Below are 22458 nucleotides of genomic sequence, written 5' to 3'. Positions count from 1 at the left end.
AAGCTTTAGGTGGAAAATAACCCAAGATAACTCCAATGAAGAGATTGGTGGATTTAAAATATATCATTCTTGACAACTTTTGAATCATGAAACATGAAGGGAAATTGTCAAGAAAGACATAACACCATCTCAAAGATAAGTTAGAAAGAATTGCACTTCGGAATGCAAGATGAAGAATACTTGAGCTCCTCTGAAAAGAACCTCAATGAACACTTCGAGAAGGAATTAAATCCTTGATGAACCACCATGTAAAGCCTCCACGAAGAACTCCGGTAACAAAAGGATGATCAAACGGAAGGAAAGAGAGGTTGAAAACACAAGGTGAAGCCTTGCAATGATTAAATGGAGCTTTGCGACGAGATAATGCAGAAAACCTGAAACTCCGGAAAAAGAAAAGATAAAACAATCGAAACCGAGAATTTCATGAACCTCCGGAATAAAGAAATAATCACTTGGAAGAAAACAAGAATATGAATTACATTATGCGTATCCCTCACCAATTAAATTGATGACAAACAATGGATTTGGCACACTACTTATTCTCGTAGAAAGGATTAAGAGAGATATAGCGCAAACTTGGAAAAATCTTCAACGAACCACCGTAAGAATTGAAACAACAAATAAATTGATATGATAACCAAGGAAGAGAACTCTTGAACGAACAACCGGTAGAATTGAAAATGAACAAAGAAACGATAAGGAACACCGGGTAGAATTAGAAAATGAATGACGATACTTGACGGAATTTGATACATGAGAGTGAAGAGGTCACGAGCTGATAAGAGAATACTTGAATGATGCACCGGTATGATTTGAAGAACGAGAGCTGAAGGCTGAGAATGAATAATCCCTAAATGATGGCCTTCGGAGAAACAAACTGAAAAGACTCATGAATTGCTCCGGATGGGTGAAAAGAATTCTCACAACCGAAACAATTATGAGAGGATGGCACGAAGCTAGAGCCACGCATCTCTTAGAGAACGGATAAGATATGGAGGAAAAACTCTTCTTCGGTCTTCAAAATCCGAGAATGACGATGAGAAACACCACCAAGAATTGTTGAAGCACTCCGGAATGAATCAAAAGCGAATAGGTTGAGCCAACGATGAAAAGAATTTGAAAGCGCGATATTGGAGATCGCAATTGACTGATGAAAATTCATTTTTACGTCAAACTTCAAAAAAGAAATTTGAGGATAGCTCCGGGAAAATAAGAAGAGTCAGGTAAGATCCTGGGAAAAGACCTGTGGGTTAGGGCCCACTCAAAAGATACACCGTTGAACAAAATAAGAGAGAGATTGCACAGTATGAATTTAATGGCTTGAATGAGATAACATCCTCGAAAGAGCTTGAATGAAAGCAAAGTGGAAACATGAATCTTCGAGATATCTTGAGCACTCCGGAACAATTGAATAGTAAGCGGGGAAGATTAAGAGGTGCACCCTCATAAGAAAAGCATTTGACCCGAGGAAAAGATATGATCGACAAAGCTTGAATTGAAAAACACCGGAGAAGAAAAGAATGACGAATCATGAACTTGGAGCTCCGCTAGAATCTCCACGATAAATCACCGGATAAGAACATTGACGGGAAGAATGGAGAGGCTTCCCATCAATAAAAGGATACTTGAATAAGAAATCTGAGTCCTTGAAGAAACAAAGGGAGGGAGGGCGGGAAAACAAAGACAATTTGGAATGGATGAAACAAACACCGTTGAGAAAACTGAGATTGGATCTTGCAAATGTTGGAATGATCGGATCCACTTGAAGAGAAAGACATCGGTTGAAAAGGATTGACATGACAATCTCGATTATCATGAAGGATTAGTATTCACATAGGAGTATGAGAACACTGTTTAGGAAAGGTATGGAATCAACACTTGACTTCGAAGCAACTCGAATACCACAATCAGAACAAAAAGAAGGATTGGCTTGCAGAATAAGACGGAACAAACATATGATAGAGATTTCATCCGAAGTTTTCGTGGTGGGGCCCACGCGGGCTCGATCGTACAACACCATCATGTACAAGGCAGTGCACATGACATACGAAGCGTCCCCGAGTCAGCATAGCCAAGGACTCTTTAAGACATAATGAGACCACTATAAAACCAACCGTGGATAGGCGGACCACTAGACGTTGAACCCCAATTTCATATCATACGTCTGTCGGAAAGATATCCTAAGAGGTACTTGAATTCCCACTTATAAACTCGCGAAATTTTCTGGTTATGCAATCAGGTGTTGGGGATACAGGGGAAGCATAATATCTCACCCAAAACTAGCAAATCCTACATCCAGTTGTATCCATCCTTCAACACATAACCAAGAAACCTTCGGAAATCGTTTACCTCAACCTTCGAAAAGCATCCGTTATACGAGTTATGGCAATACTGCCGAACTCCCGCCCCAGTACTGGGTGGCGTCGAGGTTATCTCACCAACAACTGCATAAAAGAGATTTTCGATGTCGGCGAAACTCAGGTATTCCAAAACTGCAACGATAAAATTGTGATGACAACACCTCGGAGCTCAACTCCCCGGGAAACTGCCACAACCCCTAAATGTCAGGAGGCACCAAGAACAATGTTCTCGTCACAAAACCATCGGAACAATTCCAAGATACCCGCGTGATCCTAATTTTTTTAGTGAAATTTAAGAAGAGAAGAGTCAAAACTCTACGTCAGGAGGCCTCACCAGAGCGATGAAGGGACTGAGGAGTAAAAAGAATCCTACTCTCTGATATATATAATCCTATAAGACTCAAAACATTTTTTCTAGACTCAACAACGCCAGCGATTCGATCAAGCAGGGGGCTCCTAAGTCGGGGAAGGCTCTGATTACCAACTTGTAACACCCACGATGCGGCTATATCTCCCACGTGTCGGAGTACGACTTAGAGGCATAACCGCATAGTAGGCATATCGCAAGAGGGGTAATCTTTACACATCCCATGTACTGAATATGAAAGGGATAAAGAGTTGGCTTACAATCGCCACTTCACACAATACATGAATATAGCATTACATCATCTAGAATACAAACAGGTCCGACTACGGAACCAAAATAAAAGAAGACCACCCCTAATGCAAAAGATCCCCGATCGCCCCGACTGGGATCCACTACTGATCAACTGGATACGAAGCAACACAATTAACGAGAGCTTCATCGAGCTCCTCCTGAGCTTGGTTGCGTCACCTGCACGGTATCATCGGCACCTGCAACTAGTTTTGGAAGTAATCTGTGAGTCACGGGGACTCAGCAATCTCACACCCACGAGATCAAGACTATTTAAGCTTATGGGTAGGAAAGGGTAGTGAGCTGCAGTTGCAGCAAGCACTAGCATATATGGTGGCTAACATACGCAAATGAGAGCGAGAAGAGAAGGCTAAGCACGTTCGAGAAACTATGATCAAGAAGTGATCCTAGACCACTTACGTTCAAGCATACTCCAATACCGTGTTCACTTCCCGGACTCCGCTGGAAAGAGACCATCACGGCTACACACGCAGTTGATGCATGTGGGAGTCCTGGATTAGGGGGTCTCCGGACAGCCGGACTATCTCCATTGTCCGGACTGTTAGACTATGAAGATACAAGATTGAAGACTTCATCTCGTGTCCGGATGGGACTCTACTTGGCGTGGAAGGCAAGCTAGGCAATACGTGTATGGATATCTCCTCCTTTGTAACCGACCTTGTGTAACCCTAACCCTCTCCGGTGTCTATATAAGTTGAAGGGTTTTAGTCCGTAGGACAACAATCACAACATACAATCATACCATAGGCTAGCTTCTAGGGTTTAGCCTCTCTGATCTCGTGGTAGATCTACTCTTGTAACACCCATATCATCAATATCAATCAAGCAGGATGTAGGGTTTTACCTCCATCAAGAGGGCCCGAACCTGGGTAAAACTTCGTGTCCCTTGTCTCCTGTTACCATCCGGCCTAGACGCACAGTTCGGGACCCCCTACCCGAGATCCGCCGGTTTTGACACCGACATTGGTGCTTTCATTGAGAGTTCCTCTGTGTCGTCACCATTAGGCTTAATGGCTCCTACTATCATCGATAGCGATGCCGTCCTGGGTGAGACTTTTCTCCCCGGACAAATCTTCGTATTCGGCGGCTTGCACTATGGGCTAATTCGCTTGGCCATCTGGAGCAGATTGAAAGCTACGCCCCTGGCCATCAGGTCAGATTTGGAAGTTTGAACTACATGGCCGACATCCGTGGGGACTTGATCTTCGACGGATTCGAGCCACAGCTGGGCGCGCCGCACTGTCTCGATGGGTATGACCTAGCTCTGACACCGGACGGTACTCCAGAGGCCGCGCCCACACCAGCTCCGACCCTTAGCTCGAAGCCAACTGCGCCAATCGAGGACGGGTGGCTAGACACCGCCTCAGGGGCTGCAGTCTCGACGGTGATCGAGCCAAACACCAGCATAATCCTCTGCGCAGCCCGTGACTCCAAGGTGACGGACTCTCTTGCGGACCCCGAACCATCCGCGCCCCTGCCAATCGAATCCGAGTGGGCGCCGATCATGGAATTCACCGCCGCGGATATCTTTCAGCACTCGCCCTTCGGCGACATTCTGAATTCACTAAAGTCTCTCTCTCTTTGTTAGGAGAGCCCTGGCCAGATTATGGCCAACAGGACTGGGATGCGGATGACGAAGAAATTCGACGCTCACCCACCACCCACTTTGTAGCCACTATCGATGATTTAACCGACATGCTCGACTCCGACTCTAAAGACATCGACGGTATGGACGACGATGTAGGAGACGAACATGAACCAGCACCTACAGGGCACTGGACAGCCACCTCGTCGTATGACATATACATGGTGGATACACCCAATGAAGGCAATGGTGACGAGAGAACGGAGGATGACCCCTCCAAGAAGCAACCCAAGCGCCGACATCAGCGGCGCCGCTCTAAGTCCCGCCAAAGCAAAAGTGGTGATACTGGCACAGGAGATAATAACACTCCGGATAGCGCCGAAGACAACAATAATCCCCTCCAGCAAGATTTAGAGCAGGAGGATGAAGGAGCCAGCTCTCCTGAGAGAGCGGCTGGCGGAGAGGAGGAGGATGACAATTACATGCCCCCCTCCGAAGACGAGGCAAGCCTCGGCGACGATGAATTCGCCGTACCAGAGGATCCCGTCGAACAAGAGCGCTTCAAGCACAGGCTTATGGCCACGGTAAATAGCCTAAAGAAAAAACAGCAGCAGCTTCAAGCTGATCAAGATATGCTAGCTGACAAATGGACTGAAGTCCTCGCGGCCGAGCAATATAAACTCGAGCGTCCCTCCAAGAGTTATCCAAGGCGCAGGTTACTTCCCCGACTGGAGGAAGAAGCGTATGAAACGGCTGATCGGCCACCTCATGGCCGCGATAGAGAGGCATTCCGGCCAAAAGCTCAGCCTCCACCCCAACGCCATTCAAATAAAAAGGCATGGGAAGATACGCCAGACCTGCGAGAGATATTGGAGGAAAAAGCAAAGCATTCAAGATTGATCTACGGATCACGGGGGTGCACTACTCTACGAGACGATAAATGTCACGCCGGATACAGTAAAAGCAAATCCGGCCGGGCTGAACACAACGGGCAGGATCCATTCGAGCTGCGTCGCGATATAGCCCAATACAGAGGCGCCGCACACCCCTTATGCTTCACAGACGAAGTAATGGAACATCAATTCCCAGAAGGTTTCAAACCTGTAAACATTGAATCATACGACAGCACTACAGACCCCGCGGTATGGATTGAGGACTTCCTCCTCCACATTCACATGGCCCGCGGTGATGACTTACATGCCATCAAGTACCTCCCACTAAAACTCAAAGGACCAGCGTGACATTGGCTTAATAGCTTGCCAGCGGACTCCATTAGCTGTTGGGAAGATCTGGAAGCCGCATTCCTCGACAACTTTCAGGGCATTTATGTGCGACCACCAGACGCCGATGACTTGAGCCACATAATTCAGCAGCCAGAAGAGTCGGCCAGGCAATTCTGGACTCGGTTCCTTACAAAGAAAGATCAAATCGTCGACTGTCCGGATGCGGAGGCCTTAGCGGCTTTCAAGCACAACATCCAAGACGAGTGGCTAGCCCGGCACCTTGGTCAGGAAAAGCCGAAATCTATGGCAGCCCTCACGACGCTCATGACCCGCTTTTGTGCGGGAGAAGACAGCTGGTTGGCTCGCAGTAATAACATATCAAAGAACCATGGTATCCCAGATACCAAGGACGGCAATAGCAGGTCACATCGCAACAAGCATAAGCGCCGCATTAACGACGAAAGTACTGAGGATACGACAGTCAATGCCGGATTCAAAGGCTCTAAACCCGGTCAACGGAAAAAGCCATTCAAACAAAGTACGCCGGGTTCGTCCAGCTTGGACCGTATACTCGATCACTCGTGTCAAATACACGGCACCCCAGACAAGCCAGCCAATCACACCAACAGGGATTGTTGGGTGTTCAAGCAGGCCGGCAAGTTAATTGCCGAAAACAAGGACAAGGGGCCGCATAGGGATGACGAGGAAGAACCCAGGCAGCCGCACACTGGAGGACAGAAGAGGTTTCCCCCGCAAGTGCGGACGGTGAACATGATATACGCAACCCACATCCCCAAGAGGGAGCGGAAGCGTGCGCTCAGGGGCGTATATGCGTTGGAGCCAGTCACCCCAAAGTTCAACCCTTGGTCCTCCTGTCCGATCACCTTCGATCGCAGGGACCACCCCACTAGTATCCGTCATGGCGGATTCGCCACACTGGTCCTAGACCCAATCATTGACGGATTTCACCTCACTCGAGTCCTTATGGACGGCGGCAGCAGCCTGAACCTGCTTTATCAGGACACAGTGTGCAAAATGGGTATAGACCCCTCAAGGATAAAACCCACAAAAATGACCTTTAAAGGCGTCATTCCAGGCGTAGACGCCCACTGCACAGGCTCAATTACACTGGAAGTGGTCTTCGGATCCCCGGATAACTTCCGAAGCGAAGAGTTAATCTTCGATATAGTCCCGTTCCGCAGTGGTTATCACGCGCTGCTCGGACGAACCGCATTTGCTAGATTTAATGCGGTACCACATTATGCATACCTCAAGCTCAACATGCCAGGACCTCGCGGAGTTATCACAGTCAATGGAAACACAGAGCGCTCTCTCCGAACAGAGAAGCACACCGCGGCCCTCGCAGCAGAAGCGCAAAGCAGCCTCTCAAGACAATCTACCAGTTTGGCGTTTCAAAGCCTAGACACCTTCAAGCGTGCTCGTGGCAATCGGCAAACAGACCACCTGGCACGATCTGAGCTCGCGTAGCAATACGGCGGCCACCCCAATCCCAGCCCAATGGTGTTGTTCGTGCCGCGCGTACATAATTACGCATTAAAAATACCATGGGCACGGATGGGGAGGGGGAGGCACAACTACGGCACGCCCCAAAACGCGGCCTAAACCGCACGAGGGGCTTCCCGTTTGGTTATTTTTCTTTTTCTTTCAGGACTTCAATCTCTGGAAACACTGTCCGGCAGCTCTATTGGCGAACACATGATACAGCAACCAAAGAGGCCGACAACTACGGAATTCCCAGGTGGATTACAAATTTATATAATTCCTCAGCTCGCCCTTGGAAGGGACATAGTCCTACTCTTTTGCTTATTACACTATCTGTATCACTCTGCCTTAATGCAATTTTTTTTCATATACAATACACGACATTACGACTATTATCGCATTTTTGTTATATATATACATATCTATGTGTTCATTAATAACGCCTAGCAACCGTACACTCTGGTACGACCAATGCACCAGGGGCTTACGTACCCACAATATGGTGTGAAAAGTCCGAACACTTTCACAAGTGCGGCACCCCGAACTTATAGCATCATATGCATCAGCTCGGAATCATGTCTTTGGTCAAATGTTGGGTTTGCCCGGCTCCTATGTTTTGGTACCTTACGTTCCGCTCTATCGGCTAAGGTAGCGCTAGTAGAACTACTGCGATTGTGCCCCGGTTCTGCCGGGCCGAGCACCTCAGTAGAGAAAGCTAAAACTGACTGTCATGATAAGGCGAGAGACTGGTCGCTGTTCGGCGAGGTTTTTCGAGTCCCTAAAGACTTATGCCGCTTAGGGCGAGGGGCCGGCTCCGTTCGGTTTACAGGCGTGTATCGCGCCCCGAATTCGGCCTTCCGAATACCAGGGGCTTCGCCGAAATTTAAAATTATAGAATTCTATGGCTAAGTGAGAGTGATAATGCATTATTAGTCCGGTTGCCTTGTTCGTTGTGTTGAGCACCTCCCTCAAAGGACCCAAACATGGAACAAGAGTGCTCAGGTTTATCCCGAACACCCCGGCACTCATGGCATGGGGGCAGAAGCCGAGGACTAGCCATCTCTCATATTGGATAAACAGCCAAACAGAAGGTAATATTTTAAATTCACACAAGCGTTGCATAGCGAATATGATACAAGTTTTCATACATACAGGACAGAACGAGCAAGTCTCATTCAAATATTACATTTCGCGAACACTCATCTGCGATAAGACGGGCGCCCGCCAGAACACCCTCGTAGTACATCTCGGGGTGGCGGTGCTCCTTGCCCTCCGGCGGCCCCTCCTTGATCAGCTTCACGGCGTCTAGCTTGACCCACTGCGTTTTGACATGGGCGAAAGTCCGGCGTGCTCCTTCAATGGAGACGGATCGCTTGACGACCTCCAGCCGTGGGCAGGCATCCACAAGCCGCCTCACCAGGCCGAAGAAGCTGTTCGGAAGGACGTCGCCAGGCCACAGCCGGACTATGAGGCCCTTCATAGCCTGATCGTCCGCCTTATGTAGCTTGGCCATCTGCTTCAACTGGTCGCTCATTGGCACCGGATGTTCGGCCTCAACATACCGAGACCAAAACAGCTTCTCCGTCGAGCTTACGTCCTCGTCCTGGTATAATAATGCGGCATCGGACACACTGCGGGGCAAATCTGTGAATGCTCCTAAAGAGCTCCGGATTCGGGTAAGTAATCGGTAATGCACCTTTACATGCTTGCTTTGCATATAGAAAGCCTTACCCGCCGCTATCTTCTTCATCGCGTCGATCTCCTGAAGGGCCTTCTAGGCCTCGGCCTTGGCACTCTTCGCGCTCTCACGGGCCGCGGCAAGCTCAGACTCTCTCGTCTTCAAGTCAAGCTCCAACGCCTCGTGCTTTGTCACGAGAGCCTGGAGCTCTTGCTGCACCTCGCCCACCCGAGCCTCGTGCCTCTCTCGCTCGGTGCGCTCCTGGGCCGCCTTTTCTTTGTCCTGGGACAGCGCTTGCTTCAGGGTCGCCACCTCGGTCGTGGCCCCTGGCAAACATACAATGATCCTGTCATTTAGCAATCGCGTCCTTTTTCTTATCTACAGACGGGGTATTACTTACCCTTGTTCTCCTCGAGCTGCCTCTTAGCAAGGCCGAGCTCCTTCTGGGACCCCTCGAGGGCCTCCTTCAGTACGGCGACCTCCGCAGTTAGTGCGGCGGACACCAGCAGCGAAGCCTGCATATGCATATTGACATACTTATATTAGACTCCTGCGATATTATTTGATCCTCTGTTCGGATTTTCTTTGTGAACACCGAACAAAGCATCAGGGGCTACTGTCTATGCGGTAACACTTCTACTACATTTTAAAACACTTACCTCGAAGCCTGTTAGAAAGCTAGTACAGGCTTCAGTCAATCCGCTCTTGGTGGACTGAACCTTCTGGATCACCGCACTCATGATAGTGCGGTGCTCCTCCTTGATGGAAGCGCTGCAAAGCGCTTCCAGCATAGTGTCCGGCGCCTCTGGGTGGACAAAGGTCACCGGCACAGGCGTCTCACCCTCCTTAGAAGGGGACCGCCTGCCCGAGCTCGGATCCGTTGGAGGGTCGTGGTGTTCGGCTGAGGGCCGAACTCGGAGCTCTCGGGGACCCCGTCCCCTCGGCTCCCGGAGTCCGGAAGGTCGCCTTGAGGCGCCTCCGGGACTGTCCCCCTCGATCCGGTGCCTCTTGAGACAGCACCTCGGCATCATCGGCGGATGAGGGGAGGTGGCGGTCGGGACTGGATCGCTATCCATGTCCGACGAGCCTAGGGAGCCGTCCGAGGATACCTTGAGATTAGCTTGGGGTGGCCTGCACAATTGAGTTCGGCGTTAGGGAAAGCATTGCGACAAAGGAATCCTGTGGGGTACTTTGATATCCGAATACTTACGATCTCCCCTGGGGCTTGGCCCTGGGCAACCACTCGTCTTCACCTTCGTCGGCGGCGGTGGAGCTGTCCGGAAGGAGAGTCCTTCCCTTCTTGGACCCCCTGGCCTCCCCAGTTGGGGCGGCCTTCCTTTTCTTGTCTCCCCAGTCGGTGGGGGAGCCTCTTCTTCCTCTTCCTCGTCTTCGGGGGAAGAGTGCACCGCAGAGTCATCGGACGGTGAGTCCGACGATGCCTGGCGTCGGGAACTCTTTCGAGCTCCCTTGGCCTTCTTGGTCTTCTCCGGCACCTTATAAGGGGCCGGAGTTAGTATCTTCATCAGAAGAGCGTCTGCGGGGCCTTCGGGCAAGGGAGCCGGACAGTCGATCTGTCCGGCCATCTTCTGCCAGTCCTGTCGAAATTACGGGAGTTTAGATCCCGCATAGAGTCAATGTATATAAAAATAAGTATCCTGTGAAAGGTAAAACAACTTACCGCACTGGCGTGGCGCTTCATGCTGAATCCGCGATCCTCAGTAATAGCGGGAGGGACCTCGGCGCTCTTGAACAACACCCTCCAGGCATCTTCATGAGTTGTATCGAAGAGCCTGTTCAGAGTTCGGTGCTGCGCTGGATTGAACTCCCACAAGGTAAACTCCCGTTGTTGGCACGGGAGTATCCGGCGGACGAGCATAACCTGGACTATATTGACAAGCTTGAGCTTCTTGTCCACCATGTTCTGAATACATGACTGGAGTCCGGTCAGCTCTTTTGAATTACCCCAGGACAGGCCCTTCTCTTTCCAGGAGGTGAGCCGCATGGGGATGCCAGATCGGAACTCGGGGGCCGCTACCCATGCGGGGTCGCGTGGCTTGGTGATATAGAACCACCCCGATTGCCACCCCTTTATGGTATCCACGAAGGTACCCTCAAGCCATGTGATGTTGGGCATCTTTCCCACCATGGCGCCTCCGCACTCCGCCTGGCGGCCGCTCACTACCTTCGGCTTGACATTGAAGGTCTTCAGCCATAAGCCGAAGTGGGGCTTGATGCGGAGGAAGGCCTCGCACATGACGATGAACGCCGAGATGTTGAGGATGAAGTTTGGGGCCAGATCGTGGAAATCTAGGCCGTAATAAAACATGAGCCCCCGGATGAAGGGATGGAGAGGGAATCCCAGTCCGCGGAGGAAATGGGTGAGGAATACCACCCTCTCATGGGGCTCGGGGGTGGGGATGAGCTGTCCCTCATCTGGGAGCCGGTGCGCGATATCGTCGGGCAGGTATCCGGCTCTCCTCAGTTTCTTGACATCTCCCTCCGTGGCGGAGGAGACTATCCACTTGCCTCCCTCTCCGGACATGGTTGGATAAGGTTGAGATGGAAGTGAGGACTTGGGCGCTAGAGCTCGAGTGTGCTGGAGCAGATGAGCAGAGGAGGAAGGAGGCGTGGATAGAAAGGTGAATCCTTATCCCTTTATATGGGCGGACAAAACTAAGCGTCCCCACTTGCCTGGTAAAACTCGCTTATCCCCCAAGCGCCGCAATTGATGGCGCGGTTGGGTTACCCACGCCCGTATTGATGAGAATCCCGTAATAAGGGGACACGATCTCTGCTTTGACAAGACGTGCCGAAAAACTGCCTCGTGTTATGTGCAGTGCTGGTTAAAAGAAACGGTTCGAATGATCACCGAGCCATGACGTAACATCATATGGCCAAAACAAGCTAGCGGATTAGATCTGCGAAAACATTATTCTCTCTACGGTGAAATGTGGAACTTATTTTGCAGGGTCGGACACTATCCTCGTATTCAAATTCTTCTGTGATGTATTCGGAAAAGGAACCCGCCTTGCAATGCCGAAGACAACTGCGCGCCGGACTCATCGTCATTGAAGCCTGGTTCAGGGGCTACTGTGGGAGTCCTGGATTAGGGGGTCTTCAGACAGCCGGACTATCTCCATTGGCCGGACTGTTAGACTATGAAGATACAAGATTGAAGACTTCGTCACATGTCCGGATGGGACTCTACTTGGCGTGGAAGGCAAGCTAGGCAATACGTGTATGGATATCTCCTCCTTTGTAACCGACTTTGTGTAACCCTAACCCTCTCCGGTGTCTATATAAGCCGAAGGGTTTTAGTCCGTAGGATAACAATCACAACGTACAATCATACCATAGGCTAGCTTCTAGGGTTTAGCCTCTCTGATCTCGTGGTAGATCTACTCTTGTAACACCCATATCATCAATATCAATCAAGCAGGACGTAGGGTTTTACCTCCATCAAGAGGGCCCAAACCTGGGTAAAACTTCGTGTCCCTTGTCTCCTGTTACCATCCGGCCTAGACGCACAGTTCGAGACCCCCTACCCGAGATCCGCCGGTTTTGACACCGACAATGCATTTTAAATAAGTTAAGTGTCAAGTTCTCTACAACCGGACATTAACAAATTCCCATCTGCCCATAACCGCGGGCACGACTTTCAAAAGTTCAAAAAACCCTGCAGGGGTGTCCCAACTTAGCCCATCACAAGCTCTCACGGTCAACGAAGGATATTCCTTCTCCCAGGACGACCCGATCAGACTCGGAATCCCGGTTACAAGACTTTTCGACAATTGTAAAACAAGACCAACAAGACCACCCGCTGTGCCGACAAATCCCGATAGGAGCTGCACATATCTCGTTCTCAGGGCACACCGGATAAGCTAAGCGTACGGGAGCCAACGTAACCCAAGTTTCCAAGGGTGTAACCCAAGTTTCCAAGGGACAGCCCCGCACGGTGCTCTGGGTTGGACCAACACTTAGAGAAGCACTGGCCCGGGGGGGGGGGGTTAAAATAAAGATGACCCTTGGGTTGGCCGACCCAAGGGAAAAAAGGCTAGGTGGCAAAAGGTAAAACCAAGGTTGGACCTTGCTGGAGGAGTTTTATTCAAGGCGAACTGTCAAGGGGTTCCCATTATAACCCAACCGCGCAAGGAACGCAAAATCAAGGAACGTAACACCGATATGATGGAAACTAGGGCGGCAAGAGTGGAACAAAACACCAGGCATAAGGCCGAGCCTTCCACCCTTTACCAAGTATATAGATGCATTAAGTAAATAAGAGATATTGTGATATGCCAACAATAACCATGTTCCAACATGGAACAAACTCCAATCTTCACCTGCAACTAACAACGCTATAAGAGGGGCTGAGCAAAGCGGTAACATGGCCAAACAATGGTTTGCTAGGACAAGGAAGGTTAGAGGTTTGACATGGCAATATGGGAGGCATGATATAGCAAGTGGTAGGTATCGCGGCATAGGCATAGCAAAAGAGCGAGCAACTAGCAAGCAAAGATAGAAGTGATATCGAGGGTATGGTCATCTTGCCTGAGATCCCGCAAGGAAGAAGAACGAGTCCATGAAGAAGACAAACGGACGTAGTCGAATGGATCCTCACAAATGCGACGTTATTGGAACCAACCCGAAGAAGCAACATCGGAAAGAAGCAAACCACATAGTAAACAACCACCACATGAACATGGCATGATGCACAATCAAGTATGATGTATGTCCGGTTTAATGAGGCATGGCATGGCAAAGTGCACAAGCAATCCTACAAATTAAGTGGAGCTCAATATGCAACTCCGTTGCATATTGACGAAACACCACGACAAGTTATTTAGTTCGATCTCGTTTATGTACCCAACAAGATTAAATGTTGATTAACATGGCAAGGGGTGAAGCAAAACAAAACTACCTATCTAGGCAAGTTTAAATGAGGCCGGAAACAACGAACAACAATTCCAGTAATTCCCCATATGCATGTTTTAAGGTTTGGTACTGCTCTGCCCTAAACACAATTTTAGGGTTGTTAAACTTGCAAAGTGATGCCACCAAGTTAAACTAGGCATTTTTGTACCCCATTTACATATAAAGTTTATTAAATTTGGAGCTACGATTACTTAGTAATGAATTAAATCATTTTAGCATGATATTTAAGCAAATTAAAGCAAACATCATTTTAAACATTTTAAACATGGAAGAAAGTGGCATATTATGAAACTAGGCAAAATTCTAAGCAAGTTACATATATAAAACATTTTAATATGATGCACGATTGATGAGTTTTATATGCATGAAGTGCAAGGGTTTTTCTGCAAAACTGTAAATCCCTAGAAAATGCTAAATTCGCAGAACTGACAAAAACATGACACGGGCCAAATCTACAGGCTGGCCCAACAGTGGAAGGGGAAAAATGAGGCACTGGGGATGGCCTCACCATGGGCCAAGCCCAGATCGGGGGGAGAGGCCAAGGCAGGCCGGCTCTGGAGGGGAAGCAGGCTGGGCCTTGTCAGCGGTCCAAGCGAGGTGCTGGACGAGTGTGCGGTCAACAAGCAGAGGCTCGAGTAGGACGCGCAGGCGAGCACCTGCTCGATGCAGAGGATGCAAAGGCCGCGGTGTGGACTTGCGGCAGGGACGACGCCTGGCGATGCGGGTCTCCAGGGCGGCGGATCTGGCCGATGCAGTCAACGGCGCGACAGTTGCATCTGCCGTTCGTTGCAGAGGAGAATCGGCGCAGCGAGGGGCCTGTAGCGGTGGGCGCGATGCTGGAGAGGAAGCAGGCTTGGCGCGGAACTTGGCCAGGCGGAGGGCGAGGTCGAGCTCGGGGACGAGCCCCTGCCACTCGGGGAGGCGCGAAGCAGAGGAGGCTCGAAGCGGGGAGGACCGGACTTGAGGAGGCCGTCGACCATGGCGTCAGGCGGAGCTAGTACCTGAAGAAAATGGTGGCGCGACAGTTTCAAAGAGGACAAGACTTGAGAGAAGAAGAGGGGCACGGGGAGAAGGAAGGAAGAGGTCAGCCTGGTTGTTTGCGATGCTGTTGTTGCCGACGGCGGCAGGAACTTGGCGCCTTGCGCGGGACTCCGGCGATGCGAAGCTCCGGGAAGAAGATGGCGGCAACGGGCCTGCTGATTGGACGGGCATGGAAGGCGAGGGAGACCAGAGGCGGCTGGCCGGTGGATCAGGAAGGACGAGGCTGCGGCCGGACCGATGGATGGATGGATCGAAGGGACTGGGTTGGCTCGGTGCTGAAAACCAGGAAGGTGGTTGGCTGCGGGTTTGGATCTGGGAGGATCCCGAGGTGGGAGGCGAGTGAGTGGTTGGCTGGCGGCGGCGGGTGAGGGATTGGATGGGATAGGATCCCTAATTTCTAGGGTTGCCCATTATATATGGCGGTGGGATTATGTTTAGGGGCTATTCGGTCCATTCGATCATAATCGGACGATCCCGGATAAATAGGTTAGGGGGCCCAATTAACAAAACGGAGATGTTTTGTAGATGTTTGGGGATGATCCGGACACAACGGTGGCGACTGCCTGGGTCGGGTCCTGGAAGCTTTTCGGACGCGCGCGCGAGGAGGGCCGTGGGCTGTCTAGAGAGGTTAGGTTGGGCCTGGCGGTAGGTAGTGTACTGTGCAGAAGGCCTCAGGCTGAGAAAAGAGAAGAGAGAAAGGCCCGCAACTGTTTTCGGAGACCGAAAACGTCCAACGTTTGACCGACTATATTGTCGCTATAGTTAATCGTTGGGGCGTCAAACGAACTCCGAATGCGATGAAACTTGTCAGGCGGTCTACCTATGCTAAAATAAGACCGCACGCCAACTTTCAACCCAAACTGAGAACATTTTCTGGCCACTTATAAAATAGTATTTCGGACATGCCGCGGGCGCGTGCAAGTGTGTCTGGACTCAGAACGGACAACGGAAGGAACGGGGAGACCGGGACGGATGCAAGTTTTGAAAACATGATGATGCAATGCGGATGATGACATGACAAGATGCAACACGCAAGCGAATGACAAGGCAACGATGGCGAACAACTAGGAGACACCTGGCGCATCAGTCTCGGGGCGTCACAGGGGGCCGCGCCCCTCCCCCTTGTCCAATTCGGATTCCCTTGGGGGGGCACCACCCTGCAGGCTCCCCTCTCTTTCTCCCCTATGGCCCATGAAGGCCCATTACTTCCCCGGGGGATTCCGGTAACCCCTCGGCACCCCGATAAATATCTGAAACGTACCGAAACCATTCCGGTGTCCGAATACCTTCATCCAATATATCAATCTTTCCCTCTCGACTATTTCGAGACTCCTCGTCATGTCCTTGATCTCATCCGGGACTCCAAACAATCTTCAGTCACCAAAACACATAACTCATAATACAAATCATCATCGAACGTTAAGCGTGCGGACCCTACGAGTTCAAGAACTATGTAGACATGACCGAGACACATCTCCGGTCAATAACCAATAGCGGAACCTGGATGCTCATATTGGTTCCTACATATTCTACGAAGATCTTTATCGGTCAAACCGCAATGACAACATACGTTTTTCCCTTTGTCATCGATATGTTACTTGCCCGAGATTCGATCGTCGATATCCTCATACCTAGTTCAATCTCGTTATTGGCAAGTCTCTTTACTCGTTCTGTAATGTATCATCCCGCAACTAACTCATTAGTCACATTGCTTGCAAGGCTTATAGTGATGTGCATTACCGAGAGGGCCCAGAGATACCTCTCCGATACCCAAGTGACAAATCCTAATCTTGATCTATGCCAACCCAACAAAACACCTTTGGAGACACCTGTAGAGAATCTTTATAATCACCTAGTTACGTTGTGATGTTTGATAGCACACAAGGTGTTCCTCTGGTATTCGGGAGTTGCATAATCTCATAGTCAGAGGAATATGTATAAGTCATGAAGAAAGCAATAACAATAAAACTTAACGATCATTATGCTAAGCTAACGGATGGGTCTTATCCATCACATCATTCTCTAATGATGTGATCCCGTTCATCAAACGACAATGCATGTCTATGATCAGGAAACTTAACCATCTTTGATTAACGAGCTAGTCAAGTAGAGGCATACTAGGGACACTCTGTTTTGTCTATGTATTCACACATGTACTAAGTTTCCGGTTAATACAATTCTAGCATGAATAATAAACATTTATCATGATATAAGGAAATATAAATAACAACTTTATTATTGCCTCTAGGGCATATTTCCTTCAGTCTCCCACTTGCACTAGAGTCAATAATCTAGATTACATAGTAATGATTCTAATACCCATGGAGTCTTGGTGCTGATCATGTTTTGCTCGTGGAAGAGGCTTAGTCAACAGGTCTGCAACATTCAGATCCGTATGTATTTTGCAAATCTCTATGTCTCCCTCTTTGACTTGATCGCGGATAGAATTGAAGTGTCTCTTGATGTGTTTGGTTCTCTTGTGAAATCTGGATTCCTTCGCTAAGGCAATTGCTCCAGTATTGTCACAAAATATTTTCATTGGACCTGATGCACTAGGTATTACACCTAGATAGGATATGAACTCCTTCATCCAGACTCCTTCATTTGCTCCTTCCGAAGGAGCTATGTACTCCACTTCACACATAGATCCCGCCACGACGCTCTGCTTGGAACTGCACCAACTTTCAGCTCCACCATTCAATATAAATACGTATACGGTTTGCGACTTAGAGTCATCCAGATCAGTGTCAATGCTTGCATCGACGTAACCATTTACGACAAACTCTTTGTCACCTCCATAAACGAGGAACACATCCTTAGCCCTTTTCAGGTATTTCAGGATGTTCTTGACCGTTGTCCAGTGATCCACTCCTGGATTACTTTAGTACCTCCCTGCTAAACTTATAGCAAGGCAAACATCAGGTCCGGTACATAGCATTGCATACATGATAGAACCTATGGCTGAGGCATGGGGAATGACTTTCATTTTCTCTCTATCTTCTGCAGCGGTCGGGCATTGAGTCTGACTCAACTTCACACCTTGTAACACAGGCAAGAACCCTTTCTTTGACTGATCCATTTTGAACTTCTTCAAAACTTTATCAAGGTATGTGCTTTGTGAAAGTCCAATTAAGCGTCTTGATCTATCTCTATAGATCTTGATGCCTAATATATAAGCAGCTTCACCGAGGTCTTTCATTGAAAAAATCTTATTCAAATATCCTTTAATGCTTTCCAGAAATTATATATCATTTCCAATCAACAATATGTCATCCACATATAATATTAGAAATGCTACAGAGCTCCCACTCACTTTCTTGTAAATACAAGCTTCTCCAAAAGTCCGTATAAAACCATATGCTTTGATCACACTATCAAAGCATATATTCCAACTCCGAGAGGCTTGCGCCAGTCCATAAATGGATCACTGGAGCTTGCACAGTTTGTTAGCACCTTTAGGATCGACAAAACCTTCTGGTTGCATCATATACAACTCGTCTTTAAGAAATCCATTAGGGAATGCAGCTTTGACATCCATTTGCCAAATTTAATAATCATAAAATGCGGCAATTGCTAACATGATTCAGACAGACTTAAGCATCGCTACGGGTGAGAAGGTCTCATCGTAGTCAACTCCTTGAACTTGTCAAAAACCTTTCACAACAAGTCGAGCTTTGTAGATAGCAACATTACCATCAGTGTCGGTCTTCTTCTTGAAGATCCATTTATTTTTTATGGCTTGCCGATCATCGGGCAAGTCATCCAAAGTCCATACTTTGTTCTCATACATGGATCCAATCTGATTTCATGGCCTCAAGCCATTTTGCGGAATCCGGGCTCATCATCGCTTCCTCATAGTTCGTAGGTGAGGGAGTCCTGGATTAGGGGGTCTCCGGACAGCCGGACTATATCCTTTGGCCGGACTGTTGGACTATGAAGATACAAGATTCAAGACTTCGTCTCGTGTCCGGATGGGACTCTCCTTGGCGTGGAAGGCAAGCTTGGCAATATGGATATGTAGATCTCCTCCCTTGTAACCGACTTTGTGTTACCCTAGCCTCCTCTGGTGTCTATATAAACCGGAGGGTTTAGTCCGTAGGACAACAGACAATCATACCATAGGCTAGCTTCTAGGGTTTAGCCTCTATGATCTCATGGTAGATCAACTCTTGTAATACTCATATCATCAAGATCAATCAAGCAGGACGTAGGGTATTACCTCCATCGGGAGGGCCCGAACCTGGGTAAACATTGTGTCCCCTGCCTCCTGTTACCATCCGCCTTAGACGCACAGTTTGGGACCCCCTACCCGAGATCCGCCGGTTTTGACACCGACATTGGTGCTTTCATTGAGAGTTCCACTATGCCGTCACCATAAGGCTTGATGGCTCCTGTAATCATCGGTAACGATGCGGTCCAGGGCGAGGTTTCCCTCCCGGACAGATCTTCATATTCGGCGACTTCACACTGCGGGCCAACCCGCTTGGCCATCTGGAGCAGATCGAGAGCTACGCCCCTGGCCATCAGGTCAGGTTCGGAAACCTAAACTACACTGCCGACATCCGCGAAGACTTGGTCTTCGACGGATTCGAGCCCATGTCAGGTGCGCCGCACGATCACGACAAGCATGATTTAGCTCTGCTGCCAGACGGTGTTCGGGAGATCACACATACAACTACTCCGGCCTTCAATCCAGAGCAAATTGCGCCATCCGGGGACGGAGGGATAGACCCCGCCATGGAGGTCACACTCTCAGTGGCGATGGAGCCGGATACTGACTTCACCCCTTATGAGAGTCGTGTTGCCGAACCATTGGATTCGTCTCCGGCCAGGGACTCCGAACCGCCTGCATTCGTGCCTATCGAATCCGATTGGGCGCCGATCATGGAGTTTACCTCCGCAGATATCTTTCAGCACTCGCCTTTAGGCGATGTGCTAAATTCATTAAGGTCTCTCTCCTTGTCAGGAGAACCTTGGCCGAACTATGTCTGGCTAGAATGGGATGCGGACGACGAAGAAATTCACTGCCCACCCACCACCCACTTAGTAGCCACTGTCAACGATTTAACCGACATGCTCGATTTCGACTCCGCAGACATCGATGACATGGACGACGATGCAGGAGAGGAACAGGAACTAGTGCCCACAGGGCACTGGATAATCGCTTCATCACATGACATATACATGGTGGATACACCCAAAGAAAACGATGACGAGGAACGGGAGGAGACAGCGGAGGATGACTGATACGTCTCCAACGTATCTATAATTTTTGATTGCTCCATGGTATATTATCTACTGTTTTGGACTATATTGGGCTTTATTTTCCACTTTTATATTATTTTTGGGACTAACCTATTAACCGGAGGCCCAACCCAGAATTGCTGTTTTTGCCTATTTCAGTGTTTCGGATAAACGGAATATCAAACGGAGTCCAAACGGAATAAAATCTTCGGGAACGTGATTTTCTCACCGAACGTGATCCAGGAGACTTGGACCCTGCTCCAAGGAACAAAAGAGGCGGTCACGAGGGTGGGGGGCGCGCCCCCCTAGGGCGCGCCCCCTGCCTCATGGGCCCCTCGTTGCTCCTCCGACGTACTTCTTCCTCCTATATATACACACGTACCCCCAAACGATCAGAACAGGAGCCAAAAACCTAATTCCACCGCCGCAACTTTCTGTATCCACGAGATCCCATCTTGGGGCCTGTTCCGGAGCTCCGTCGGAAGAGGGTCGTCATCACAGAGGGCTTCTACATCATCATAGCCTCTTCGATGAAGTGTGAGTAGTTTACCTCAGACCTTCGGGTCCATAGTTAGTAGCTAGATGGCTTCTTCTCTCTCTTTGAATCTCAATACAAAGGTCTCCTCTCTTGTGGAGATCTATTCGATGTAATCTTCTTTTTTCGGTGTGTTCGTTGAGACCGATGAATTGTGGGTTTATGATCAAGTCTATCTATGAATAATATTTGAATCTTCTCTGAATTCTTTTATGTATGATTGGTTATCTTTGCAAGTCTCTTCGAATTATCCGTTTGGTTTGGCCAACTAGATTGGTAGTTCTTGCCATGGGAGAAGTGCTTAGCTTTGGGTTCGATCTTGCGGTGTCCTTACCCAGTGACAGAAGGGGCAGCAAGGCACGTATTGTATCATTGCCATCGAGGATAACAAGATGGGGTTTATTTCATATTGCATGAATTTATCTCTCTACATCATGTCATCTTGCTTAAGGCGTTACTCTGTTTTTAACTTAATACTCTAGATGCATGCTGGATAGCGGTCGATGAGTGGAGTAATAGTAGTAGATGCAGAATCGTTTCGGTCTACTTGTCACGGGCGTGATGCCTATATACATGATCATGCCTAGATATTCTCATAACTATGCTCAATTCTGTCAATTGCTCAACAGTAATTTGTTCACCCACCGTAGAATACTTATGCTCTTGAGAGAAGCCACTAGTGAAACCTATGTCCCCCGGGTCTATTCTCGTCATATCAATCTCCATCACTTTAATCTTGCTTTGCCTTTTATTTTTCTTTTATTTTTACTTTGCATCTTTATACCAAAAATACCAAAAATACTATATCTATCATATCTCACTCTCGTAAGTGACCATGAAGGGATTGACAACCCCTAATTGCGTTGGTTGCGAGTAGCTATCGCTTTTGTGCAGGTACGAGGGACTTGAGCGTGGCCTCCTACTGGATTGATACCTTGGTTCTCAAAAACTGAGGGAAATACTTACGCTACTCTGCTGCATCATCCCTTCCTCTTCGGGGAAAACCAACGCAAGCTCAAGATGTAGCAAGAAGGATTTCTGGCGCCGTTGCTGGGGAGTCTACGCAAAAAGTCAACATACCAAGTACCCATCACAATCCCTATCTCTCGCATTACATTATTTGCCATTTGCCTCTCATTTTCCTCTCCCCCCAATTCACCCTTGCCGTTTTATTTGCCCTCTCTCTCTATCCTCCCTCTCTATTTGCCTCTTTTTGCCCGTTTGCTTTTGTTTGCTCGTGTGTTAGATTGCTTGTTTGTCGCGATGGCTCAAGATACTACCAAATTGTGTGACTTCACCAATACCAATAATAATGATTTCCTTAGCACTCTGATTGCTCCTCTTACCGATGCTGAATCTTGTGAAATTAATACTGCTTTGTTGAATCTTGTTATGAAAGATCAATTCGCCGGCCTTCCTAGTGAAGATGCCGATACCCATCTGAATAGCTTCGTTGATTTATGTGATATGCAAAAGAAAAAAACATGTCAATAATGATGTCATTAAATTGAAGCTATTTCCTTTTTCGCTTAGAGATCGTGCTAAACCTTGGTTTTCGTCTTTGCCTAAGAATAGTATTGATTCATGGAACAAGTGCAAAGATGCTTTTATCTCTAAGTATTTTCCTCCCGCTAAGATCATCTCTCTTAGAAATGATATTATGAACTTTAAACAACTTGAT

This window comes from Triticum dicoccoides, chromosome 5A, assembly GCF_002162155.2.
Source record: "Triticum dicoccoides isolate Atlit2015 ecotype Zavitan chromosome 5A, WEW_v2.0, whole genome shotgun sequence".
NCBI lineage: Eukaryota > Viridiplantae > Streptophyta > Magnoliopsida > Poales > Poaceae > Triticum > Triticum dicoccoides.
This window is presented reverse-complemented; position numbering follows the sequence as displayed.